This window comes from Manis javanica, chromosome 8 (genome assembly GCF_040802235.1).
Source record: "Manis javanica isolate MJ-LG chromosome 8, MJ_LKY, whole genome shotgun sequence".
In the NCBI taxonomy this organism is placed as follows: Eukaryota; Metazoa; Chordata; class Mammalia; order Pholidota; family Manidae; genus Manis; species Manis javanica.
The window spans coordinates 121307458-121327181 of record NC_133163.1 but is presented as its reverse complement, the minus strand read 5'-3'; positions in this window follow the sequence as shown (position 1 = coordinate 121327181).

Genomic DNA, 19724 nt, shown 5'->3' with positions numbered 1-19724 from the left:
TCTTTGAACTTAGCCACCAAGCCATGCAATTCTCTCGAGTTAAGAGATGTTGCTGAAGAGGTAGGCGGGGCAGGTCGTGAAAGTCCTTGTATGCCTTCTTAAGGAGGCTACATAATTCAACAGAGCAGTCCTGCATTTATCTGCTTTACATGTTGCCCTTCTGTTTGAAGATTTCATTTAGATACAAAGTTTGCTTCAAAAACTGCTATAGGCAATGGCAATGACTGAGAAATTTTGAGCTAGAGAATAGTGATGGGGTCTGACTTACCTTCTAGAAAGATCACACTAGCATTGGTGTGGAGAATGAACTGGTGGTGTCTGCAAGGAGAGGCAGGGCCGTTGCAATGGTCCAGGGGAGAGACGAAGAGGTTTGATGTTGAGCAGTGAGCAGGAAATGATGTGAGATATTTTTAGGAGGGGGACTCAACAGGGCAGAAAAATCTGAATGTGGAGGAAGAGCGAAGGGGACCCCGGTGCCTGGGACTTGAGTACTCCTGTGCATACTGAAGGGCACAGCTCATACACATGCATGTTCGTTTGCATGCATGCACTCTGCACAGAGGAGCATTACTGACTCCAGGTAAAAACACACATACTCAGATTCAGAGCTGCATTTCCTCACCAGGTGAGAGCCCTCACCTCAATACCGGCAGAGCTCCCTCTCTCCTTTTACCCTCTGTCAGAATCCCATTTTGAAATAGGATGTTGTTCTATCTATTACCAATAGATTTATTACAGGTCTATCTATCTGTTTAAGTGGTTCTCAGCCCAGAGTATCCCACCCCTCTATAAAGGGAGGTTTGAAAATGTGAAGAGGCCATTTCAGTTGTTACAGTAACTGGGGCTGCTAGTGACCTTCAATGCCCAGGGATCAGAGTTGCTAAATATGCAGTAAAAAATTTAACTCGCCCAAAATACCAACAGCACTACCTCTGAGAAATACTGGAAAAACCTTGTAGTCAAAGAGCCCAAGGTTTGAAAACTCAGCTCCTTCCTTTACCAGATGGGCAAATTAGCATTTTTGAGCCTTAGTTTCTTCACCTGTAAGATGGAAATCTGTTACCTGCCTCCCAGGATTCTTAAGAGGCTTCTGCAAGGCAACACAGTGCCTGATGCATCCGGAGTTCTTTGTGAGAACAGTTCCCTTTCCTTGTTTAGCATCACAGTCCTTTTCTCAACTTCCTTTTATGGGTCATGAACTAGTGTGCTAATTTCCAAGAAGCAAATGTTGCTCCCGCCCCCTCGTGATCCTGGGCGCAGAGCAGGCCTGTGCAGTCCACTTCAGGGGTAAGTGATTGACAGCAAAATGTCCCTGGAAATAACTTGTGAAAAGCTTGTGGAGGTTGAGCTGTTAGAAATTCCAGCTCAGGAGGAGCTGTTTCCAGCACTAGTGGCTGTCAGCCCATTATATTTATAGAGACAGGGGCAGCATGGATGAATGGATGGTTCAAGCCCAAAATGGGGGTGAAATTATGGAGAGACCAGTGGCTGAGTTTCCTTACTTCAGAAAGCGGAGAACTAATGCTCCTACAGGGACTTTTGTAAGGCCGTGGACTGTCTGAGGTTTTTCAACCAGTCTCTCTTAGGTGGTAGGGAGATACTTATCACTGATTAAATGATTAACTAATGATTAACTAAAATGTCTAGCAGTGAGCTTAGACACTTTATACGATCTCTCAATGTTCAAGCCAATTTTTAAGACAATCCTCTATTACTTATTTTATAGATGTGAACATGGAAGCGTGGCAAGGTGGAGTAGCTTGCTCAAGATGACACAGCTACAAATGATGGCGCTCGTTTTGACATTGTTTATCTTGACTGTGATGCTGTCTGTGTTCACTGAATGGAACAGAGGACCAGGGAGGCTTCCACTGAGTCTTACTTTTGTTCTCTTTGGTCTATGTTTCCCTTGGTGTTTGACAATGACAGTCCTGACCTCCTTTAAAGCTGCGTGTCTGGTGTTAGGGATCCCTCTCTGTCCAGGCACAGCGGTGGGCTGGGTGTAAAGGAGGATCCCCTGGCTACAGGCTGCCCAGCACTGGGGGCTGCAGGTAGGATGGATAGCTATATGTGATACTCTTGAGTTGATGGTGACTGCTAAGTAATTACTAGATGGGCAATTACGACTGTAATTGTGGCTGAGGTCACCGATGCAGTGTAATGGCCAGTGACCCCCTTATTGGTTGTGTGACCACTAAGATTTATTGACAGTCATGCCATAGTGCTCATTAAATATAATGAATATCATCCCTTAATTGTGTCATGAAGTTAAGGCTGATTTCAGAATGCTGGCTTTGTTTTATATATTACCATGGAAAAGGCTAGTGAAAGGGGCTTGGTACTTTTTGCTGCATGTGGAATGCTATTATTAGAGTATAAGAAGCATTTTTACATTTATGGTTTCTAAAACTCCTAAAGAAATACAAGTTCATTATAAAAATTTGGAGAACATTTGAATACATTGTTAGTGGCCTAGCCAGCATTCTGGCAGCACCCAGACTTTTTTTCAGGTTAACTACCCCTTTCCACTATGGCTCATCTGCTTTGGGTGGGTTCTGTTTCCTCTGAGATAATCAGAATAATGATTCAGAGATGAAGATGTGACACAACATACCCAAGTAGACTCAACTGTCAGTTGTCTGGGGCAGATGAGAGAGATTTCCTCTTCATCCGAAAGAGGTACCAGGAGAGGGGGCCTCTCCCTGGGGCAGCATGGTAGGGAAATGCAAAGCCTGGAACTTCTGTGGCCATTTTGGCACCATGAAGGGAGCCAGCCTTGGGGTAAAGGCAGAACAGAAAGAGGGAAGGAAATGGGACCCTGAAGGGAAACACATCACTGAACCCCTGAACCAAATCAGCCTTGAATCTCACCACACCTCTGGCCTTTTCAGTTATGTGACCCTGAAAATCGCCTTTATTTTTGAAGCTAATTTGAATTGGGTTTTCCATTTCCTGCAAATGAAAGCAGAGTTGGTTGGCTATTCATTAATGGGGCCATAGAAACTAGAAGGGGAAAAAATAGTAAGCTCATGTCAGCTTACTACCAAATCAAGACACACTGTGAAGGCCATTGGGCCTGCATGGCAATGTTTAAAGTGACTTTCATCTCCTTCAGCTAGAAGACAGATTGTGCTAAAAGTCAGGCAAAGATTTGATTGCAAATGAAGATGAATTCATAGTCCTGACAAGTCTATGCCAAAATCAGGCCCCTTGTAAGGTGAGATCAGGACCCTGATATATGGGATAAAGATATATGGGTAGATGCCTTTGAAAATCTGGGATTCTCTGGGCCAGAAGGATGCCTCCCCACCACTTGCTAGGAGAGCAGCCTCCCATTGCTATCCTTAGATGTATAACTGGGGTCAGTTCTCAGCATAGCTTCAGTGGGGAAATATTGTCCTTGTTATGGAATGAATAAAAGAGCACAGGAACATGGCAAATATTTGAAAAAATAGATATGGGAATAGATCTCAAGGTTGCTGGACAGAAGAGGTTGGCATATAAGGCTGGTATGGAAGATTTAATGATATGGAGATACTGCCATGACTTTGTATATAACATCCTGATAAGGATGCCTGGAGCTGGCCCTAATATGCTGCTCTAATGGCTCCTGGAAGCTTGGAGTCAATGATGATCTATAGGAAATAAGATGGAGAAGCCTTAGCCTTAGCCAAGTATTAAGAGTTGGTCAAAACAACTCAACACCAAAAAAAAACAAATAATCTGACTAAAAATGGACAGAGACCCCGAATAAACATTTTTCCTAAGAAGACATAGAGATGGCCAACAGGGACATGAAAAGATGCTCAGCGTCACTAATCACCAGGGAAATGCGAATCAAAACCACAGTGAGATATCACCTCACACTTGTTAGAATAGCCACTGCCCAAAAGACGAGAAATAACAGATGTCGGTGAGGATTGAAGAAAGGGGACCTTTGTGCCCTGTTGGTGGGAATGTGAAGTGCCTTAGCCACTATGGAAGACCACAAAGAGGTTTCTCAAAGAATTAAAAATAGAACTACCATGTGATCCAGCAATTCCATTTCTGAGCACTTATCTGAAGAGAATGAAAATACTAATTCAAAATGATATATGTACTCCTATGTTCACTGGAGAATTATTTACAATAGTGTAACTCCGGGGGGTAAATCTTGGGGCAAAATACCTTTAAGGCCAAAATCAGTCAAAGGGAGAAATAAAGTGGGAGAAACCCATTTCTCACAAGCAGCCATTCCGCATCTCTCTCAACCAGGCTGCAGGAGAAGAGAGCTCCTCCCCACCTCTCTGGTCCAGACAAGCCCCCACTAGCCCATGTAATTACCTACTGATATGGAGATGAAGTACTTCTCTCCAACCCTCGGAAACACCTATTGATATGGAGATGCACTAAAACCAGGCAAGAGATTCTGGAAATACTGCAATTTTACCCACAAATAGCCAAGATAAAGAAGCGACCTGTGTCCATTGATAGATGAATGGATAAAGAAGATGTGGTACATATGTTCAATGGAATATAACTCAGCCATAAGACAAATGAAATCTTGCCATTTGTGACAATGTGGATGGACCTTCAGGGTATTATGCTCAGTGAAGTAAGTCAGACAGAAAAGGTAAGTATCATATGATTTCATTTATATGTAGAATCAAAACTAAAACAAATGAACAAATAAAACAGAAACAGACTCATAAATACATAGAACAAACTGCTAGAGCCCCGCAGGGTAGGTTAGTGGAAGAGTAGGTCAAATAGGTGAAGGGGATTAAGAGGAACAGATGTACAGGTATGAAATAATTAAGTCACACAGATGTAAAGTACAGTATAGGGAATATAGTCAATAATATTGTGGTAACTGTGTGGTGATAGTGATGCCGGGGTTCTTGTTCACGAAGCTGAAGAATGAGCTTCACAAACACTCAAGGTAGGAGAGCAAGGTACAGGCTTTTATTTAGAAATAAAGTGAGAGCATAGAGCTCCTGGCTCACACCAGGAGGGGACAAGAGAGCCCATAGTGGTGCGTTGTCTAGGGGGTTTTATAGGCAGTTGAGGATTTTTCGAGAACATGAAAAACCTTAGGGGTGTGGACTTGCATCACCTGCCCTGTCCTCAAGGTGGGCTGGGTCACAGTCCGATGGCCAGGGCTGACAGGGGAATCACGGGTTATGCTGATACCCTTGCAGAACCCTCAAACATTCCAGGCCAAGTTGCTCCTGGCCTTTTGACCTTTAACTGATCTCACTGAAGATGTCTATATTTTTATCCTAGAGAATTAGTGTGACCTTGACTTTGCATAATGCTTAGCACAGACTTTCAACAGGGACTTCTTTGCCCATTGTTACATTGCTCTGACTGTAAATATTTTGCCCTGCTTTTCCTGGAGGCCCTCACCCTACTCTGACTACACCCACCATCCCTGTCTCAATAGAGGGTAACTGGACTTAATCGTGGTGACCATTTCATAACGAATATAAATATGGAATCATTATGTTGTACACCTGAAACTAATAAAATATCATATGACAACTATACTTCAATTAAAAAAAAACTCAAAGAGATAAACATGTTAAAATGGATTTGTTATGTAATATCAGAGAGCTCTCTGGCTGACTATGTTTCCCGGGAAGACCCAGGGGACACTTCCGTCATTTGGTAATGAGGAATACACTAGCGGGAGGCTCGGGGGTGTCTGTCTTCTGTATGCCAGGGTTTATGGAGACAGACGCTGCTGCAGAATGGGGGTCCCTATGTCAATGAGATGATAGGGTTCTTGAAAAGAGAGGTCAATGGGCAGCACTTAGCTGTCAGAGACAGTTAAAGGTGTAATTACCATAATAAACATCAAGGCCATATGGAAATCAAGGGCCTTGACCCATTGGGATGGGGCAATGGCTAATAGATAACTGCTTCTACGGATAAGATAGAGAAATGGACAGCCAATGTTGCTTAACTACTGTGATCAAAGTAGATCAAGAGAGGGTAAGCACAAGGTTGGCTGCAATGAAAAAATATAATGATTTCTCACCTGTTTTCAAAACCTGAGCCAGTTTTTTGAGCACTTAACTGAAGGAGCTGGGCCCCCATTGAAGAAGAACCCTGCAATGTCCCATCAAATGTATGCAGCAGATATTCTCTCTGTCCTTCAGCCAATGGGATCCACCGTCAGCAGGGTAATTATACAGTGAATGCAGGGGAATATCTGTATCTTCTAAGGCTGTTGGATATAGGACCTGAGGTGACACTGATAGATTGGGAACCCCAAAATGTCATTATGGTCCCCATGCCCCGGCATGGGGTATATGGAGGCCAGGTGTTACTTGGAGTCCTTGTCCAAGTCTCTGATTGCATGATTTCTCAGTCTCTGATCACATTATTGAGGTGGATGTATTTGGCAACTAGTTCCCCAGCCTATGCTGTAAGAGTCATTATGGTATGGAAGGCCAAATGGAAGCCCCTTAAACTACTGCCACCCAAACCAAGATAATAAATTAGAAGTAATACCGTATCTTGGGAGGAACAGCAGAGATTAGTGAACTCTAAAAGACTTAAAAATCAAATGAATGAGGGCAAATGATGATGAATTACCATAAATTTAAAGAGGTGGTATTCCCAATCCCAAACGGTATGCCTGATATTATACTTTTACTAAAAAAGATCAATACAGCCTCTGGTCCTTGACAGGCATCTATTGAATTGGTGAATGTGTTATTTATAATCTCCATTAGGAAAGCAGATAGCTAGCAGTTACATTCACCTAGGACAGCAAACGGTACACGGCCACAGTCTTGCCCCAGAGCTAGGGTGACTCTCCTACTATCTGTCACAAGGTAGTGCAAAGAGACCTTGATCACCTTCACATTCCATAGAACTCATGCTGGCCCACTATACTGATGAACTCACATTAATCTGAAGTGGGAATAAGTATGATTTTTCTGGAAGCCATGTTAAGACACCTGAGAGTCAGTTGCGGGAGATAAATCCTACAGAGCTTCAGAGCACCTAAACACACCTGTGAAATGTTCTGGTGTCCAGTGGTCTAAGGCACCCTCCAAAGTAAAGGACAGACACATCACACCTCCTGGCATTAAAAAAGAGCACAGTGCTTGGTGGGCCTTTTTGCATTTTAGAAACAGCACAAACCATGGTTGGGAATATTGTTCAATCCCATTTATCAGATGAAACAGAAGGCTGCTGTTTCTGAGTGCGGCCTAGAGTAAGGTAAGTCTCTTCAGCAGGTGCAGGTTGTAGCCCAAGATCCTATGGGTCATAGAACCCAGAAGAATTAGTGGAGCTAGAGGTACCTGTGGTAGGTAAGGGTGCTGTGTAGAATCTGGTAAGTTCTAGTAGAAGAGTAGCAGCACAAACTCTCAAAGTTCTGGAGGAAGACTGTGCTGTCTGCAGCACAGAGACATCCATCATTTAAGCAACAGCCCCTGACATACCACTGAGCTGGCAGGGACTGAGTGCATGCCCATGGGGCATCAGGTGAGTATGTAACTGAATCTGACCTTCATAAGTCAGATCCTGTCACATCTACCAAATCATAAGCTTGAGAGGTACAGCAGTAATCAATCATATGGTGGGACTGAGCTCAAACAAAACTAAAGAGTTCAAATAATCTACACTTTCAGGTGTTGCCGATCTCCATGCCACCCCGCTCTGCTGCACCAATACCTCTACCTCAGCTCAGACCTCAAACCTTATGTGGAGTTGTGTATGACCAGCTAATGTACGCAAGAAAAAAACTGCATCTGGCTCATGAATGGAGTGCTTTGATTGGTTGCAGAGAGCCAAAAATGGACAGCTGACTCACAAAACTACAGCCCCACTCAAGACCACAAATCTCCTGGTACACAGAGCTCTGTACACCTGGTCATCAACTTTTGCCGAGGGAAAAGTGGCCTGAGATAAGTATATTAGTTCCATTGTATGACTCTACCACCTTTTGTTTATCTGCTCATGAGCTGATGAACATTTTGGTTGTTTCCACATTTTGCCTATTATGAAAAATGCTCTTATGAACATTTGTGTACAAGTTTTTGTGTGAATATGTGTTTTTCAGTTCTCTTGGTTGGATGCTGGGTCATAAACTAAATTCTGTTTCACTTTTTAAAGAACTGCCAAGCTTTCCACAGCAGGTTCACCTTTTTACGTTCTCACCATAAGGGCCCCGCCCGATTTCTCCACATCGTCACAAACGCTTGTTATTATAGTCATCCTAGGGGGTGTGCAATGGTATCTCATTATGGACTTTATTTGAAATCCCCTGATGGCTAATGAAAGATTCATTCTTTCTTGTAAGCTTTACCATGAGTTTAAAAAAAAGTTTGTTGTACTTTATGTCTAAGAGTTTGTAGTGAACACACCCAGAATACTTTCCCCACGAGAAAACAGAGCCCTGTTCTGCAGTCAAGAACTATTATTAGAGTTAAGGGGGAAAGAAAAAGACTAGAGTTAACACAGAGATGCATGGCTAGAGGGAGTAATATGTTTTAGATTAGCTAGATTTGACAATAGGAGAGGATTTCATGTAAAAGTTTTTGACATATGGAATAACTGGCATGGAAATGAGATGGCTACTGTCAAGGCAGGAGTTTGTTGAGGAGATGCCTCCCCAGTTACAGCAGAAGGTTCATTATGGGAACATATACTTGGAGAAATATGGGAGCTGCTCAGACCCAGTGTCCCCAGTGTCTCATGCTCTACTTTCAATTTATACTAATCTCATATTTTGAAATACGGGATTTAAACTATATCCAGTAACCATCTAGACTTCTCCATAGAGTTGTCAGTATAACACAGCTGCAAATCATTCATTCATTCATTCGTTCAAGAACTAGTTACTGAGCATCAAGGGCTGGCATTGAGAATAGCAGCAGCCTTTGTTCTAGGCAGAGGATATATGACAGTCAACAAGACAGAGCAGGCCCCTCCTCCCCTGAGTCTTATGTCATGGCAATATGCAGAAATAGACAGCCTCTGAGGGTTCCTAGACTTGCTCCCCTCCCTCTTGCACAGACTGTCTACTCTTCTACAGGGCAGTCACTTCATCAAAGTGCCCCCCATGGCACCCTCGGAATGCAATTAGAATGATCCAGATAGAGACTATCAAGTGTGCACTTCCACAAAGAGACAGTCTGGACTTAATTAGAGGAAGGATGCCATTAACCCATTATTCAATCAGTTGAAAGGCCCTCTAACCTGAAAATTTGGAGATGCAAATGAAGGCAGACACAGTCAGAGAGATTTTTAATATCTAAGAGTCCAAGGGGCAGACTACAGCTCACTCCACAAGCACAGTTCATACCCTCCAAGCCTTCTCCCGGTAATTACTCTAAAAAGCTTTGAAATACCTTGAGCATAATCACGGTTCTAGGAAAATAAATTAGACAACACATTAATTATGTTGGTTGCTGAAAATATGGGGAGGGGAGGGTTGGTCAGGAGGATCAAACCCAGAAGGGTTGGGGCCTGTGGGACAGCCAGGATGGCATAGCATACTTCAACTTATAAAATACGCAAGCCTGCACATCTGGGAGAACCATCATCTGGAACCCAGGCAGTCACAAGGAAGAACACTGCTGACAGAGAGCCTGGGGATTCGGCAAAGCCACTGAGTGCGGCACTGTGCGTGGGCCCCACGGAGGAGGCGTGACCTGGCCCTGCAGGAGCCTCTGCTGTGATGAGGGAAGGCAGTGGGGCAAAGCCCTGCAGCATGCCACAGCTGAAAGGGCAGAGGACACACTGACTGACCTCTAACGGTTATACTCACTTCTTGACTGACGTAACAAAACGCACAAATCGCAGGAGCAGGGCACACCAGCCAGGGCTTTTACATCCAGAGGGGCCATCCAGAGATTACGGAGCATAGCAGGGCAATAAGAGGAACTCAATCCTAAAGAGCATCAGAGTCAGGTCTCCAAGCCCAGCTCCGAACACTGCCTGGACCATCAGCGTGGTGCTGGGACTCTAGGGAAATGAGAAAGCTTCTCCACCCACCCTAGTGGTGACCCAGGCCACCTAGGACTGCTGTTCTCTCAGCTGTGTTGCTTAACCCTTTCTGAACTGAACTACAGGTGTTTGGGCTGAGAGAAGTGTAAAGTAGATTGAAAGGGTTTTACCTGGGAGGCGGGAGGTTTGGATTCTATTTCTGGTTGATGATTACCTGTGAATAGCCTTGGAGGAACTGTTTAAAGCCCTCAGATTCAGTTGCGTCCTCCGCAAAAGGGGATGCGAGGTATCCAATCTACCTGGCGGAGCGGGCCGGAGCCAGAGGGTCCCTTGAAGTGCTTTCCAAAGCTAATATATTTTTTTTCACCTTTCTATTCTGACATATAATACCCACCAAAGTACATCAAACGTAATGGAGAATTCAATCATTCTTATGTATTTACCACCCAGGTAGTAAACACAAGTCAAGAAAGAATATTTCTAGCTGAAACAGCTCTATGAGCCCCTTCCTAATCACAGCCCCTGCCTTCCCCACGAGCTGTACGCTGTCCTGGTGCAGTACTCGCATCCTGCCTAAGCATGTAAGCCGAGATAGAATAGTTTAGTTTTGCTAGTTTTTTATATGTTATATAGATGGAATCATCTAATGCTTATTCCTCTGCAGTTGGCTTCTTTTGATCAAAATTGTGTTTATGAGATTCGTCTATGTTGTGGAGTATAGCTGGGTTCATTTTTGGTGCTATCTAATATTCCATTGTATGAATATGCCAGTTTATTTATCCATACTGCTGTTGACGTATACATGAGTTGTTTCCAGTTTGAGCCTTTTGCAGACAGTGCTGCCATGAACATTCTTGCCCATGCACATTCTAGTACAGGAATTTCTGAGTCATCGTGTGTGCATAACTCCAACTTTGCTAGTAAATGCCAGTTTTCCAAAGTGGTGGTACCAATTTATGCTCCTCTAAACACTAAGAGAGTTCCCTGTGCACTATACCCTAGTCAATTCCTAGTGCTACCAGACTTTTAAAAAACTTTATATCCATCTGATGGGTGTGTAATAGAATTTCATTGTGGCTTTAATTTGCATTCCCTTGATTACTAATAAGATGGAGTCCATTGCTTAGGTAGATAATTAAAGAATTTACGCTAGGCTTCCTTTTTTTTGTGATTTCCTATTAAAAAAATTTTTTTTTAATTATGTTGCCTTTTTCATATTGATTTTTAGTTGTCCTTTATTGCCAGTTATTTGTGTGGAAAACATCTCCCCCAATTCTGTGCCTTACTTTTTCACTTTCTTAATAGTGTCTTTGACGACCAATGGTCTTTAATGTAAAACAGTCTTTCCTTTTATGTTTTTTTTGTGTGTGTGTGACTCAAGAAATTTTTTCCTGCCATAAGATCATGAAGGTATTGTTCTGTATTATCTTTTAAAGGCTTTATTATTTTATTTAAAAATTTTAAGACTCCATTCTATTTGGAGGATGAAAATCTATTGAATTTTCCAGTCAATCTGAAATTCATTTTTTGTAGATACTGTGGGGATAAGGGTCAGATTTTCTTTTTTTTCCATATGGGGACCCAATTGTATAATCACCTGTTATTGGAAAAGCTGTCTTTTCCCCAGGTGCTCTGCGATGTTATTTTTGTCATATATCAAGTGTCCATCTATGCACAATCTATTTCTGAGCTCTCTATTCTATTCCATTGGTTCCATTTTCTATCTTTGTATTAATACCATCCTCTCTTAATGGCCATAGTGTCATAGTAAATCTTGATATCGGCTAGAGCAAGTTTTCTTACCTTGTTCTTCATAAGAATGTCTTGGATAATCCTTACAGTTTACATGTCCATATAAACTTTAGAATCAGCTCATCATGTTAGTGCACATGGTGTGTGTGGGGTCACGGGGAAGACAGTGTAGCTCAGAGAAGACAAGTAGGGACTCTGTGGTATCTCACTACACTGATGGACAGTGGCTGCAGTGGGGTATGGGGGGACTCGATAATAAGTGTGAATGTAGTAACCACATTGTTTTTCTTGTGAAACCTTCATAAGAGTTATATCAATGATACCTTAATTTAAAAAAAAGGGGAACTTACTCAACTTGGTAAAGATAAACACCTACAGCTAATGTCATACTTAATGGTGAGAAACTCAAAGCTGCCCCACTAAGAATCGGGGGCAATCCAAGGATATTCCCCCACACTCCTTTTTCAATATTGTACTGGAAATTCTAGCAAATGCACTAAGTGAAAAATAGGAAATAAAAGGTATACATATTGGGAAGAAAGATGTAAAAAAAAAAAAAGAATCAGCTCCTCATGTTTCATCAAAGAATCTTGTCACCTTTACTGGGTGGGATTGCACTGAATCTATTGATCAGTTTGGGTAGAATTTATATATTATCAGTACTGGCTCCCAAGCCATGAACATGGTGTAACTCTCTCTATTTATTTAGGTCTTACTTAAATCTCTCAAAATTTTATAGTTTTATCTTGATTGAGGTTTTATAGTGGACCATCCACAACAGCTACTGGCCCCAGAGCCATCCCAGGGCTCCTCTCTGGTGCTGCCATTCACCTAGGTCTCCCTGTCCACAGCACCTCTTTCCCCTTAAGCCTAAAGTCATCCAACACGGACAAAGACTCTTCCTCCATCTCTCTACCTTCCCAAGCCATTTACCTATTCACCATTTCTCTTTTACGTTATCCTAAAGCCTGTAACTACCTCTAAACCAACTCAACAATGAGCACAATCTCTGTTAGCCCTGAAGCTCCCTGCCGGTGCCACACAAAATTGCTGACAAGTGGCTTTGACGTGTTGGCGGTATTTGCTATGGAAACTTTCTTGGAGTCCTCTCTTCCTTCTCACTGTGGCCTGTGTATCCCCATGGTAACGCTCCAGCATCAGAAAGGTCAGTTTCTCAATCTCTACTTTAATGGCCTCAAGAATTCTAAAAGTCTACACTTCTAGTCCAAGGTCTGGAGATACATGCAGGAGACATTGAGACATGAAATGTACCCTTTCCCCTTTCTAAGTGCAGTGCACAGGTTCTCCACAAGGACAGACTGACATATTGTCTGAGGTCCACATTCCTTTAGTTAACTCAGGCATATCCTGTGACTTCTTTCAGCCTTAGATTCCATATCCGTAAAACTGGGGTAACCTGCACTGACAGATACTGTAGATTAGCTGACTCAGCATCCATCTCGACCATAGTATCTCTTGCCTTACGATCACAGAGGCTGGCAAGTGAAACACTTGAACCCCTGTGTCTTTTTCAGACAGCGGTGGCCATGATATGACACAGCTCTAGCTAATGAAATGCAGGCAGAAGACCCCAGGGAGGCCTTCCCTTCCAGAATAAAAGGCAAGGCCTTACAAGGAGGAGACTATTGCCTTTTACCATTTACTTTTTGCATCCCTCAACCCCCCTTCTTTCTGCCTCAAACTTGGATGGGGTGTTTGGCCTGCAGCACCTATTCTATTCTATTCAAGGAACAAAAACACACTAATGGTAATAGAATAGGTGGATAAAAGAGACTAGTTTTTCATAATGGCCTTTACCAGCCATACAGTCCTAAATTTCCTAACCTAAATACCTAGTTATGTGGGAGAAAAATCAACTCCTTACTTTGAGTAAGTGGTAGGTTTTCTAATGCTCCTGGCCAAAAGCATTCTTAATAACACTTAAATCACAGGGTTATGATGAGAAACAAAAACTATGTGTATAAATCCCTAACAATACCTTTTGTTTGGTAGTTGCTCAATAAATAGCAGCTATCATTCTAGACCCCCATGTGAGTCTGTATCAGTTCCAGACAGATTAGGAACCTCCTGAAGACAAGGCCCAAGAAAATGGACTGGGTACCCAAGAGGTCAATAGAGACTGAGTTGAACTGAACCGAAATTAACTCTGTCTTTGGAGAAATGTTACATACTTAGGGAATCTGGCAGAGAACGGATGCATCGATCAGTTCAGAGCACTCTAAGTATTTTATGCAGAGAGATTAATTAAGGAATTAGACATGTTTTTGAAATGGTTTGGCAGTGTGGGAGTCAGAGTTCTGCCACTGGGCTACTGGATAAACAAGCATACCTACTGAAAATATGAGGAATCCACTCGGTAGACACCACAGCTGGCCTCTTATGCCACAAAACTGGATACTGGAAACGGGAACTCTTGAGTCCAGCTGCTGCCATAGTCTCTAAAACACTCTCTATCTTGCTTACCGTTAGCAGCAGTAAGATGGCCTCCTCCTCACTTCTTACTCCCAAATACAATTTGTATTTACTGGTGAAAGATACTTTGAATCCTGGAGACCAGCTGCAGTGGAATCTGAGAAACATAGTTTTCTAACTGTTCAATTTCTCTTACTAAAGGAAGGTAGGATGGAGGTTGAGAGGCCAATCTTCCTCAGTAGGGACATGGAGAGGAGGGGAGATGGGTAATACCAGGGGAGGAAGGAAAAGATGTGACCCGTGTTTTTCCTGTAGTTCTGTTGGAGGTGGCAAGGAAAGCGGACCAAGCACAGTATTTTCTGATCACTGATGGTTTTGCAAGAATAAATTCTGACAGGCAAGCTGACAGTTCCTCGGGAAGGAATAGTGTGGACCACATGCTCACATGTGTCTCATTCTCTTAGTGAAACAGAAGCAAATAAGGATGAGCTGGGGGAAGCCGTGCCCGGGGAGCAGCCTCTGTGAATTGACATGCTCCTGTCACTGTTTTTTTTTTTCTGGTTCCATTGCACTTTAAAGAATGTGCACCAGAGAAGCCTGGGAGGAGAGGGAGCCTGGGGCTGACCGTTCACCCGACTCTCTCATCCTGGGCTTGGGCAGGGAGACCCACCTAGCGTCTCTTCAACCAGCCCAGAGAACCGTCACTATGTCTCATGCATCATTGTGTGCCAGTCCCTGTGCTGATTGCTTTGTATGTGGGTTTCATTCAACAGTCAACAAACACTCATTTAACACATAATTGAAAAGGTAGAATGCCTTTTGTTTAGTAGCCTCTGATCTAGGTGAATAAATCTGCCTGTGTAATTAATACAAATGTGAGGCATGACTCTCCAATGCAGGCATTTTCCCATTTATTTATTTTTTCAGCCAAAATAAATCAGCCTCTGAGCACCCAGTGCTTTAATATATAAAGAAGTGCTCACCACATCTACCCCAGCGCTTTGGCTCTTTCCTCCCCACCACGGGGCGAGATCCCAAGGCTTACGTGGGGCCTGGTTCTTAACCCGTGTGGTGAACACGGTTCCTCTCACATCTGTCCCCATCACCTGTACTGCTGCTCTTGGTGGACTCCTGATTTGTCCACTGGCCACCAAACTTGTGCCATTCCAGCCTTCCTCCAACTCAGTTTGCCCTAATGTCTCAAATGAGCCTGCCTCCCATGACACAGTGGGACCTTCTGCTTGCAGGAAGACCCCCGATGAAGGGCTCCTGTTTACGTGAGAGTTTCTCAGAGAAATTCTCTGATGCTCTGAGTAGTGGGGAAAACGACCTATCAGAGAAGCAGGTGTAAAGCCTGAGAACAGTGCCTCACTGGGGCCTGATCTGTATCACTGACTGCATAGCTACGGATTGATTGCAGCTGGCTAAGAAGGAAATGCGACCTGTTCTAACAGCCATGGTAACCATTCTCCTGAAGCCTCTCTAGATGAATCTAGCCTGCCTACAAGCCCCTACGGAAACTCAGAAACACCAACATATCAAAGGAGAAAATCCAAATGACCTTCAACACCCATCTGAGATTGAAAAAAAAAGGAAGAAGAAAAAAACCCTCTCAGCACAGTAAGAACAGGAGAGAGCAACCTCAACCTGATGACGGATATTAATCAAGCACCTACAGCAAATGTGTTAGAAACATTCCACTTGGTCAGGAATAAGACAAGGATGACCACTAACATCAATTCTTTTCAATAAGGTAATGGAAGTCCTAGCCACCACAGAAGAAAAAAAGATGGTGGAAAGCTAAAACAGAAAAAGACTGAAACAAACAAAAAAAAGCCCATACCTCTATTAAGCATAAGGCAATTAGGACAAAGCTGTCAAAAAAAAGTACTGAAAATAAAGAAGCAAAACCACCATTATTTACAGAATAATATTTGCATAAAAAATCCAAGATCATCTACAGTAAAATTATTAGAATTAGAAGTAGGGAAGGTAAAAATACTCAGCTATCAATTCATTCATATGGAGCAGCATTAAATACCTATGAAGTATAGTTTCAAAGTATAAGCAAAACAAAATAACAAAACTAATAATGAACTAAGAATAACTAACCAAAAAACATTCAGGGCCTTTAATAGAAAAAATTATCAGACACTCTTGATATGTTTTAAAACAGACATGAATTAATATAAATAGATAGAGATATGTATCATATCCATATTTGGGAAAACCCAAAACTGTAAAGATGGCAATTATCCCAAATTAAATCTACAATCAATATGGTTTCAGGCAACATCTCAATAGGGTTGCTGAGGAACTGAACAATCTGACCCTAACCTTTATATGGAATAGTGAAGGATCAAACACAGCCAGGAAAGTTTTGAAGGAGAGACATCTCCAACCAGATAGCAAGATTTGGTATAAGCTATGGCGGCTAAGACAGTGTGTTATTGGAATAAACATTGACAAACCAAAAACCCTACGCAACAGAGCCCACCAGCATTTCTCTGCCTCATGGACATGTGATACAGGAGCGGTAGAATTTTGAATAAGAAGTAAGTGGTGCTGAAACACTGGTTACACACACACGCAAAGAAATTAGAACTAGAGCTCATATCATACACAAAAATAAAATTCCAGATGGATTGAAGACCGAATTATGAAGGGCAAATTGTATAACTTTAAAAGGAAAATATAAAAGAATATTCATATATTGAATGACCTTGAAGTGGGAAAGGATATCTCAAGTTAGGGATTACAATAATGGAAATTAAATAAATTCAAGTACATTTAAAAATAGAAACTTTTATGCAAAAGAGATATCCCAATTGAGAAGTCAAGGTATTGACTGACGGAAGATCTATGCAATACGTAAAACCCACAAAGGGTCAGTATACAAAATACACAAAGAATTACAAATCGGTGAGGAAAGGACCAACAATGCAAAGGAGAAACATTGGTCGGATGGAATTCTCAGAAAGGGAAGCTTCCATGGGTAACATACGGGAAAAAATGCACAGCCTCACAAATAGAGATCCGCAAAATCAAAACAATGGGATATACCATTTCATACTGAACAGAGGTGCAAAAATTAAGAAGTCTCATGGAACAGAGACTCTCATACAACCACTCTGGAGAGGAGCTACTAAATATGAGTATATCCTAGAAGTCAACCACTATTTTACTAGTACCAGGTATATAGAACACCTCACACATGTGCATGAGAAAATATGTATAAGCTTTCTCATTTTAGCATAGTTTGTAATCGAGAAATACTGGAATCACCTTAAATGTCCATCAACAGGAGAATGAATGAATAAATAAATTGTGATATAATCAGGATCAACATAAATAAATCTTGCGAAATGGGAGTGAAAAGAGCAAATTGCCAAGGACACTTATGTGTGATACAATTTATATAAAGTTTAAAAATAGGGAATACAGTGCTAAATGTTGTTTACAGATACATACTGATGTGTTTTAGGTATTAAAACATTCATAGGAATGATCAACACCAAATTCAAGCTAGTGGCTACTTCTGCGGAGAAAGAAAAGGATATTGCAGACTGAGTCATAAAGGCTTCAGCTGCATCTATAATATTTAATTTCAATCTATTAAAAAGGTCTGAAGCAAAGATATGTATGTCTATTTTAAACTATTTTATATACTTTTTCTGGTGCTGGAACTGTCTCCTAATTTAAAAAATTGTATGGAAAAGAGTTAGCTTGGGGGTCACCCCATGCGTTCTTAGGAACTCCTTTGCCATCCCAGGCATTCTTGGTCTTATCCTCATCCCTAGTCTTCCTGGTGTGACCTGACCCTACATAGATGGCTCTTTGTGGAAGGGGGTTCGGAATCGTCCATATCAAAGTAGCCATATCATCAGCTGGTTTCACGCACAACTGGAATCCTGTCAAGGTTTGATTACTCCAAAGTAATTAAGTAAACTTTAGGTCCAAGCGCTATCCCCCCTCTTTCATGGAGCTGGTCGGTAGGAAAGGTTGTCGCATCTGGGCCTCGGTTCCCTTCATGGATGGCCTTGCTGCCTTCCTCCTCTCTCAGGGAGAAGCATGCGGCCACCCTCCCGAAGGCAGACAGGGAGCATTTTCTCTGCCTCCTCACCTCTCCCCCACAATCTTCCTGTCTTTTCACATTTCATTTTGTTATTTGTAACTTTGCTTTAGGAAAAATTTCAAATACGTAAAAATCAGAGAGAATAGTAAAATGAACCCTCGTATCATCACCCAGTTTCAACAGCTATTAATATGAATACCTTACCGATCTTATTTCACCTATCTCCCTGATATTTTTATTTTGGCTGCAGTATTATAAAGCAAATCCTAAACGTCATTTCATTTCATCCATAAATACTTCAGTGTTAGCAGGTGCCTTTTAAAATTACCATAAACCATTATCATATCTAACAAAATTAATAATAATCCCTCAATATCTTCCAGTACAAGAATACAGTATTACTTTCAAATCTAAGCAAGATCCTGTTCTTTAGAGATTCCCACATATTTCCAATGCAGAAAATTAATTTATTAAAGAATGCTTGGGCACCTCTATCACTCTGGACATAGCACAGAGGCCTGACACATGCGACTCATAGCCTAACGTCCACTTTTGTGACTAACACAGTTCAGGCCCCAGAGAATCACTTCTCCATCCTTCTTTCCCCAGGACCCTTCAGTAAAAGGGGTCTGCATTCAAATACTCAGCAGGTATCTGTGCCAGGCTCTTCCTGAAGCCGGAGCTGGGTCCACTGCCGAGAGCCTGCAGGAGTTCAGCAGCAGAAGCACTTAAGTAGAGAAAAGACAAGTTAATTAACTTGTCAAATCCTTCCTCTCAGAGAGCAGGAATGCGGTAGATTCTTGCACAATGAAGTGTCTGTCCCAGTAGTGCCAGGAGGCCATTTTCTTACTTCTCTTCATATTCCAGTTCACAGTTCTGGAGATACTCTGAATTAGCACGGTATTTGCAAAGTTGTATGTAGACACTGAGGAACATTTTGCAAAATTAAACAATTCATATTACACTTAAATTTGTATATGTTAAATCTAGATGTAATATCGCTGAAGCTTGATGCTGATTCTTTGGCAACTAGAAAGACAACGAATGCTAAAACTGTAGATATTTTTAATAAAAATTCTTAAGATGTAACTAAATTATTTTTTAAAATAGAAATTTCAGCTCTAGTTAATTTGGATTTAAACTCTTGATAGTCACTAATTATGATATGTATTTTGACTTTTAGTTCAAGAGATAATTTAGAATATTTCAGACCAAGGGTTGCAAACTTTCTCTGTAAAGACCCAGATACTAAATATTTGAGATTTTGCAGCCTACATACAGCATATAGTCTCTGTCCCATATTCTTCTTTGCTCTTGTTTGTGCGTATTTCCAAACCTTTAAAAATATAAAAGTCATCCATACTACTTCACAGCCACTATGATAAGAAAGAGACAATAATAAGCGTTAGTAAGTATGTGGAGAAATTGGAGCCACCACACATTGCTGGTAGAAGTGTAAAAAGTACAACCTCTCTGGAAAATAATATGCAGTTCCTCAAAAAATGAAACATGACTC